Below are 9,837 nucleotides of genomic sequence, written 5' to 3'. Positions count from 1 at the left end.
TAGTTACTTACTAATTTCACAAAAGTCACTTGGATGCCTTGTTAAAATGCTCCCTTTGATGATTTCCACTTTGGGCAGAGCCAAGTTCAATGACAAAATATAAATATATTGCATGCATCTTCTTTTATATTTTCAGTGCCTTGATGATGATTTTAGGTTGTGGCCTTGACAGTAGCCTACAGTGACCAAACATAAAATCCCCATCCAAGTACAGAAAGTGGATGACTATAATTAGTTTTGGAAAGGGCACTGCTGTAATCAGACACATTTTGTCATTGTGGGCAGCAGAAGTTTACTGTATAATCATTGTATGTTTTATTCTTAGTTTCTTCCTCAACCTTTCTGCTGCATATGAAAGTATAGGAGGTTTAGTCAGTTCATACTACCCTGTCATCACGATAATTACATTACTCACTTCTCCTTTCCTAATCAGGTGCTCACAATGTAAGTGTAGAGTTGGCGTTAAAGCTATTATGGACTTTTTTTTTTTTGTAATGTGCTCTTGTCATGGTTTGCATTCATGTGAGGACCAAAACAGCCAGGAGCCTCTGATTACCTGCAGGCTGAGGTCGAAAAGAACGTGACAATTTGTCTTAAAATAGGCAAAGTGCTAATCATGCTATCATGGAATCTGTTATTGCTGTGGTAAAACACGTTAAAGGTTATTTTCTTTTATGCATGTTTCAACATAGAAGCACAATTTTGTTTTACGAATGAAGTTGTACTTAGATTTGTGTGTTAAATGAGAAGGGTATAATTCGATAGAAGGTGAAACTAGCATACTCATGTAAAAAGTCGCAATTGCAGGTAGAAAGTATCCAGCATACAGGTAAGAGAGTGTGTGAAGTTTACTTCCATATAGCCTTATACTTTATTTTACCTTTTACCTGTAGACAGATTTCTTCTAACCAACACATTTAATCTCACAATCAAGAATTAGCATACGTTTGCTATTTTCAAATAGCAATGAAACAGTAGGCTATATCTCTAGAGGTGCCGTGCTATTAAAAATCAGCATGTGTCAAATTTAAGGTCATATAAGCAGGCCACACTTCTTCAATATTCACTGATATTTTTGCATGTATACAAGTAATTTAACAAAGAATTGTAACGTGACGTGTGATGACCTGTGAACATGATGCAATGTCTATACAAGGCAACTTTGGAGCTACACTGTACACTAAAAGGTATACTTTTCTTTTCTTTTCTTTTCTTTTCTTTTCTTTTCTTTTCTTTTCTTTTCTTTTCTTTTCTTTTTCTCATCTTAAAAACTATGTTTGCACATTGGAAAACAGTTAAGTGAAATATATGTTGGGTTAAGACGGTAAACAAGCTTATTATCCCAAACATCTAAACACCTTTAAATATGTGAAACCTAAAGTCTACCCCTGTTTTTCAATCAGTCACTGTGGAAAAACAAAAATATTCTATTTGTGCCTTGAGGTCAGCGTGAGAATTGAACAGGTTCCCTGATCCTAAATAACACACTGCACATGGATTTGATCAGCCTTTGACAAAAACCTACAATTACCAGTGGCAACGTAAGAACAACAGCCGGGATTCCTACCTGCTTTTGCTTGTCTGTGGTCAGCCAACAACTACTGTTTTCTTCAACCAACAATACATTTCAGGTGAAGGATAAACTTTTGCTCTGGTTACACTGAGGTACTTGATATTTTAACTGACCACAGACATTGGTCACAGATTCTATCATTCTGTGTATAATTGTTTTGTTTAAACCAACACTGTCGTCATTCATTGCTATATCTTAAATGAGGCCATTTGCTGTATTTGCACATGGATGTCAACACAGCCTAATAACAACAGGTTTCTGTGTTTTCATACAGTATTTCCATTCCAAGGCTGTGATTTTATTTTTTCATCAAAGACATTTTGACATTTTGTCACCGCAAGAAAAACATAGGTGTAAATAATAAAAAAAAATTATGGTTTAATTCCATTTAGCTGCATCTGTTTCAGGGTCCTAATGATGTGCACGCTGGCTAACAGTTCTGTTGTCATGGGTAACTGGGACACTTGAATCAAACACAGTGATCGTTAATGTTATTAGTAACACCTGTGCTTTTCCCACCATGACGAAATGACTGCTGTGAAGAAGATCTGTTGCAACCAATTACAGATAAAGGTAATGACAACATTTATTCCATAAACAGCAAGGTGTGGTAGCAAAACTCCTGAGTGTACTGAATTAAACAAGGGTGCATTTTATTGCTTATGAAGTCAACTTTTCATTTGTAAGAGTGACGAAGACTGAGTGACGGTCTTGCTTTAAAAGTCATGCAGAGCTAAAGTAATTCTAGCTTTAGACATGTTGAGATAAAAAGACTATACGGTAACATATGCCTGCATATGATTCAAATATAAGTTTTCCTTCTTTGTGAAATTTTTGTTCGTGGAACTGTAATGATTATGGCATACAAAGGTACTGTAAATACAGTCAACTTCAGACACACATTAACTTGTTAACGTATTCTTTAGCTCTCAGTATTTCTGCATTTTTTTCCCCCATGGCACAAAAGTGCATCTGTACGTTGTTGTTCTCTTTATGCATGTTATTTTTGTCAAATTTTGGAAGACCTAGATTTTAGTGGCATCGGCTTGGTGGGAACTATCTACTAATTTATGCCGAGCTCTTGAGCATGCAGCAAAGGTCTGGCGGCACTCGAGCCCAAGTAGGTCACTGAGGAAAAAAATAGCATCCTTGTTGTCAGCCTTTCTCACCTGTTGGTCCTTCTGCCAGTTGAAGGAATATTTTTCAAAAAGTAGGCTGAGAGGAGGTCAGGCCAACCTTGAGCTGTGAAAAATTATAGAGAAAAGATAGTGTGTTTTATAATATTAAGGACACACGGTTGATACAATAGGTTTCATCCCAAAATTCTGAGCTGCCAAATGTTTCAGCAGCAGTGTTGTTCCCATTAGTCAATGGATGCTGTGAATAATTTCTAACTGTTCCTCATGAATGATCCTTCACTCCTTGACTCTAGTCTCAGTTGAACATAAGACCTCAGAATTGAGTGCCTTTGACGTCATCACTGTGGAATAAGTAGAGAACGTCTTGTAACAACATCGAGTGATTTGATATTCATCTGTCTTGGACACAACTTGTGAGGGATCAGGCTGTCACCACTGACTTCATGCATTTCCCATCTACAAACAAAGAATCCTGGGAGCTATAATTAATCCTAACTTTAACCTAAATTTTTGCTCATCTGTCAGCAGCATTACCAAAAGAGCCTTCAATCATTTCAGCAATATGCAAATATTCAATACTTTCTTTCCCAGTCAGACCTGGAAACACTTATCCATGGCCGCTGTGAAGTTTTTCTGTAAAAGCCATTTAAACTTTTTTTTTTAGGTAATTCAGAAAGCTGCAACCTACATCTTGACTTGGACCAAAAAATTTGACCATATCATTCTACTTCTTAATCACCTCCACTAGCTACTTGACTTTGCTTGACTTTGATTTTGTTCCTGTTCTATAGAGCATTTAATGGTCAGCATAAAAAGCTCCATTAGCTGCAATATCATGGCACCATTTGCTGTTGCCGTCACCATTATGCTGTTTATCATAACAGCGCCATCTAAAAATCACCACAGTGCTCTGAGAATGGATGATGAACCTTCCTGAATGGATGATGAAATGCCTGAACTCGGGGGCCACAAAAAACATGCTACCCAAGGGAAGGCAAAAAGAACAGACTTCAGAGGCAATATATCTGAAACTGATGAGATGAGACGGGTCAGAACTTTGCAAAGCATTAACAGCAGAGGGAGACAGAGCAAAAAGGGAGCAGGTATTAATGTACAGATTTACTATACTCACTGGCCACGGAATAGGAGCAATGGAAGTGACTATTCATTGGTATGCTGGTGCTCTCTGCTGGACAAAGAAAATAAATGCAGCACAAGAGAGCAAGAGAGACAGAGCATTAATAGGGTTCTTGCAGTGTTTAATTCAAGGCATAGATCATAAATATTTCACTGTATATAACTGATGCACTAAATCACACCACCAGTTACTAATTACAGCTGTGATAGAAATAGCATACAAAACAATGCAGTATTACTGACAAAAATAATTCCATCCTGATAACGAGAGGAAAGTATTTCTGAAATATATGTAGATTAAACTGATTTGTGTTTCTGTGTACCACGTCAAAGCTGAGTGTTGACTGCAGGGGTTTGAATCCAGCCCATATATCATATCTTTATACCAGACTGTATTTGGGGGCAATAATCTGCATATTGAGGAAAAAAAAAAGAAAAACAGCCTAGCTTCATTTGATATTAAAGGTAAAAACTAAATCATGCTAAACTCATGAGGAAAGGGAAATTAATTTAAATAATGGACATAGTGCCTATAAAAAGGATTCATCCTATTCCTGTGTGGTTTTACAACAATAAGTCATCAAATCAGTTAATGTAATTGGAGTTTTTGACGTAGGTGAAAATCTACAGATTGATAGTAGTATAAATTTAGTATAAATTAGTACCAATATAACATGATTGCATAGATGTTTACACCCATTCAAGTCAATGTTAAGCAGAGGTATCTTTTTGAGCTTTGACGGCCTTCAGTCTTTCTGGTTGGTCTGAATCACTTTTTCACATCTGGACAAACTTTTGTTTTTTCCCCATTATTTTTTGCAAAACTGCTGAAGCTCTGTATAGTTGCACATGGGATATGAGTCACCTAGCACAAATTCTTGATTGGATGAGCTCTGGACTCTTCTCCCAAGTTGCAGTTCTCTTGCAGAACACAGCAAGTTTTCCTCCAGAATTCCTCTATATTTTGCTGCAGTCATTTGACCCCCTACCCTCACCAGCCCTCCAGGGCCTACTGCAGAGAAGCATCAGCATGATGCTGCCTCCGCTGGGATTCATGGCAGGGATGCTGTTTCTGCTGATGTGCAGAGTGTTCACTATGATGCTCCAAAAACATATTTCTGATCCGATTCTTCCATTTTTACTCAGGTGTACCAACTGAAAAACATCATCCCAAATGTCACTGATATCATGACTGTTATGTGACTTTGTCTTTGACACATTGCTGTAAGGAAGTAATTGATGAAGCACCCAGACATCTGCAGCCCTTTCAGAGTTGCCTTAGGTATCCTGGTGACCTCCCTTAGGACCCTTCTTTTAGGGATACTCAATTTTAAGGAGGCATAGCTATGTAGCTATGCCATATTTTTGTTTGACCTGTACTCTAAGGGATATTTGATGCCTTGGAAATTGTCTTGTATCCTTCCCTTGGTTGCTACTTTTTAATAACTAACTTTAGATTGCTTTGTAAAGATTTGTTTTTTTTTAACTTTCATTTTTACTTCTGCTTTTTACATAAATTTTAAATCCTTTTGTTTTTTTTAGATTCACTTTTAGTTTTGTTTTTGACTCGTACAGTCCCTCTGATTTAAAACCAGTCAATACAATGACTCGTCCTAATGAAACGTCCTGGGGGAGTGAATACTTTAGATTGTAAATAAGTCTTATTGACAGAAAGTAAATCCTGGGTGGACAGCAGGTGATGAAATAATACTGAATTAATGAATTTCACATTTGAAGCTTTATTTCTCTTTTTTCAGTTTAAAAGTGTCAATCACTCTGGATTTTAATTTATTGGACTGTATGTTCTGATACCTCAAACCTATATTTACTAATTAATGAATGATCACAAATTGATTAATTAATTAATTGATTTGCTGGCTACTTTGATGATTTATTAAATAATGAATTTGGTCATTAATTAATCTATTAATTCTTCATATGCATTAATGTCCCTCATGAGAAGTATGCAGAGGTTTTCAGAGGTTCCTAATGGGACAATTTGACACTCTGAATGTAGAAGGCAAAGACAATCAGTACCTCTTAGCTGCGGTCCACCTTATCCTCACCATTGAATAAATGAGAATATTGTAGAGAATAAAAGGCTTGAAAAAGCACAAAATAGCCTTAACATTCTCAGTATTTAGTGCATTACTGCTGGCTAATACTGTTTCTCCTCATTGAAAATATTGCTTTATTGCATCAGAGATGTTATAATACATATAATATAATAACAATAGAACATACTTAATCTTCACATTATTTTTATTTTTATTGTATATATTTTATTGTATTGCATTTATATTATCTAGTCAAAGTAAGTCAACCTTCTCACTTACAGCCTATACATGTACATTGGATTCATGTCAAATACTTATTATTATTAGTAGTTGACAAGCCAAATATAGTTCTTTAAATATGTTTTTGTGTCTAGAAACAAAACCTGAAGTATTTTAAAAGAAAAAAAAAGATTGTTAATTCTGAGTGGGGTTTTGAAATAAAAATTTGTTGGCCAACCAAAACATGCTCTTAACAAGTAACATTAACACAAACCGTGGAGACTGCTGGAGTGAACAGAACTAACATTAGTGGATTTAGTGAATTAATTGCCACTTTTCTTTTTTGGAAATAGCTTGTAAGAATAGTTTTCATTTTTGTTTAATTGCGTACATTGAACTAATAGTGCGGAACAGTTTTGAAACAAACAACTCATGGAGGGTTGGAACTTTCCATTTAACAATAAAAAACATCAGGAAACATCAGCAAAACATAAACGTTTATCTGACAAGGAGGCAGTGGTGGCTTTACACAGAAATTGTCCATGAACAAAATGGGATTAAACATTAACCTAATCAGAAGCCACTACATGAATCAAACAGCCCATTGTCTTTTATAGATTAAAGTGTGGAGCCGCAGTAATGTCTGCTATTATAATGTTCTCAGTTCACATGAGAATTTTTCCCTCTGCGTAATTTCCAGTCTCTTTTTTCCCAGTGAAACTTCATGGTCGTCCAACCTATTTTTTCTGTCTTCTTCCCAGACTTTTTTCCTTTTTCTTTTCTTTTTTTTTCATGTAGGCTAATACACAGGCCGGCGCTGCAATTTCGGAATCTGCCCTTGTATATGGCGGACGAAAATTTCCACAGGAGGAACCGCAACACAAACCCCGTGTGCAAGGCAGAAACGGAGAGCCTGCACGGACTGAGAAAACCTCGGCAAATACATGATTTATTACGCCATTACTCTTTACTAAAATGTAACGTAGCGTGTCGCGGGGGAAAAAAAACGCCGTAGTAAAAATTTTTAACATTTGGAATTTCTCATAACTAATTCACAATTTTTTTGGGGAAGCAGTTGTGCAGTCACCTCTGGTCGGGGAGGGAAGATTTCTGGAGCGAGAGCCTGTTTCGCATGAGCTGCATCGTTTTTGGAGGTATGTCAAACCGCTGTGTTTTCTTTTTTCTGATTTAGAAATCCTAAATTTGAGAAATTTCAGTGGCGGATGTTAAGTTTCTGTTCCCACTACGTAATAAACGAGACCTGGCAGTCTCTTTGCACTATTGCCTGCCACTAAACCAGGTGCAGGCTCTGAAGCCATCCGAAATAGACCTAATCTGTTGATGTTTTTTGACTGAATTTTCGTAATGAAGTTTCCGTGTAACTGCTGACTAGTCGTCTGTGCACCTAGTTTGTTCGGCTGTCCACCACCTAGGTAAGAAACACGGGGTATATTCCTATAGAGCAAGGGGACCAGGCGATAGTGGCAACATGAAGGACGATGAGGGGAGGAACAATCTGAAACACAAAAACCTCCTGCAGCCATGTTTTGTGAATTTTCCTGCAAATTTGAGCAGAGCTCCGGAGTTGTTCCTCTGAGAGTCACACGAGACTAACGCCACTTTTGGTCTTATTTGACGGCTTGCTAGTCATTATTGACGGACAAGAGAAAACACAAAAGTGTCGTCTAGTCAAAATACGTTTTGACTTTTATTTTTAGGAAGACAGAGGATTTTAAATCTAGGTGTCATTGGCGCCACCTGTAGGCGGTCATTTTGAGAAATTAAAAAATTGTAATGAGACTAGTTTTGAGACTTGTTTATTGAATTGAATGTCAGTTTATGGGAATTCAGTAAATGAAATAAAATTGAACCACTATACCATGTGCTTATCATGCAAATTAATGGAAAATGACCTTAGAATAACTGCATTCAAAGCAATGTGCATGTTAATTCTGCCCCCCTTTCTGTGGCTTTCTTCATAATGACTATAGCCTTCAGTTGGTTTGCTTAAGGTTGAAGCATGTTTTAAAAAAACAGAAATCTTGTAATGTGATTGTACTATGGGAGAAAAAAGATGAGAAAACTAATATCTGTTAAATCTGTCCTGTATCTCTTCAATCTAACATCCACATCAACTGTAATTTTACTGTTTCTCTTTGTTTGTTTTTGTATGAATGTGTATTTGTGTGCTGTGATGTGTACACATATAATTTACTGCTTGGTAAACATGGAACAATTTGGACTTTTATTTCTAGAGATTGGAAATGTGTAAGCGGAAAATAACTATCCAAAGTGAACTGAACAGGACTGGAAGAAGAAAGACCAAGTCAGCATAATTTGAGGGCAGGAAAAACAATCACAACCAGTGCCTCTAATGTTTATATTAATCCTGCAGACGCCAAACAGTTTCCCATCTTGCATGGCTTGCTTTTATTTTAATGTAAGGGAAACTGTGGAGGCCATATTTTGCTGTGGGTAATTTTAATGCTGACCTTCAAATCTTTATGAATTCAAAGAGCCGGTGGAAATTGTATGGCTGGTATGCAAAATCTGGGTGTAAATTCTGACCTTTGGTCGGAAAGTCTTATCTAAATGCAGCAGTTTCAGTTAAAGTACAAAACTGGAGAGAGGCAACCAGTGTCATGAGTTTAATAGGGTTGGATTACCGTGTTAGTGATGGGAATGTTTATATGCAGAATACCTGAAGGACCAAGTAATAAGTTATAAAGCTTTCAGGCATAATGCTGCAGTGTTGCAATGAAAAACACCTTAAACCCTGATTTGGTTAATGTGAACTGTATTCTGGGAGTGTTCTCATTTTAAGTAAGGTAAGAGGAATGCTGGTCTGTCAGTACATGAACAAAAGCTTTGTTTCACTGAGGATATTTGGAGCGAATAGTTTGGATAGAGAGGTGAAACTTGTTCCTCCAGGCTGTGATAAACACAAGATGGTGAGGGATTGTATCACAGACTGAGGGTTACAGTGGTTGAAACATAGTTGCTGCTGTAATTGTCATCAACTTAGTAAAGAGGTTTTGTTTTCTACTTATAGGGTGAGGGCTGTTTAACAGACAGTTTCTGTCTTTGATGTCATGCCAATACTTTTCTGTTAATGTACAATTACAGATTCATGATTTGTGCTTAGATATGTCTGAAGAAACATACATGCTTTTTAAACATGGTGAAGATTTTATGTTCTGTTATTTTCTTAATGGCATGTTGAAAATGTCTGAAAATGGCTTCACTTAAATTAGTCTCTAGGGAAAGGCTTTTCAGGGGTTGGGGCTGCTGCATTAAAAAAATTCTGTGCATTCTGCACATATTTTTCCTGCCTCTTCCTTTGTAAAAATGAACCTTATTGGTTTCATGAATAATGCATAAGGACGTTCAATTGCTGCAGCAATGAAAATTAGGCCTGTTTACGTGCAGTGGTTATGTACACAGAAGCTTCTTTTTTTCCTTGACCATTTTCTGAAGGTAGAGCAGAGCCTGAATAGCTTTTCTGAAAATACAAATTTTCAGCAAAGCAAATCTCATTTCTTTGAGTGAAAAGGGGAGGGGTGAAACTCCCGCGGGTTTAATGAATCCATAAATCACAATAGTGCCAGGTTTGCTGCGCCTGCGTCAGTGTGCAGTGTAATTTTGATTTTCATCAAAAATTTAATCTGCCAGCCTACAAGGGTTTAGCAGCAGACCGGATGCCGCCCTGAAT

At 36.9% G+C, this 9,837-nt stretch overlaps 1 protein-coding gene across 1 annotated transcript in view; it reads left to right on the top strand.

Annotated features, from left to right (window-relative positions):
• The first annotated feature begins 6,965 nt into the window (after nucleotides 1-6,965).
• LOC111239567 (zinc finger protein 618-like) overlaps nucleotides 6,966-9,837 on the top strand; it is a 28,729-nt gene continuing 25,857 nt past the window's right edge. Inside the window, exon 1 of the mRNA XM_022769467.1 lies at nucleotides 6,966-7,279. The gene's annotated coding sequence lies outside the window, so the exon portion shown is untranslated. The remainder of the gene's footprint in view (nucleotides 7,280-9,837) is intronic.

This window comes from Seriola dumerili, unplaced genomic scaffold (genome assembly GCF_002260705.1).
Source record: "Seriola dumerili isolate Sdu_G_001 unplaced genomic scaffold, Sdu_1.0 BDQW01003009.1, whole genome shotgun sequence".
NCBI lineage: Eukaryota > Metazoa > Chordata > Actinopteri > Carangiformes > Carangidae > Seriola > Seriola dumerili.
Note: the sequence above shows the minus strand (reverse complement) of the source record. Positions and strands in the feature narration are given on the sequence as shown.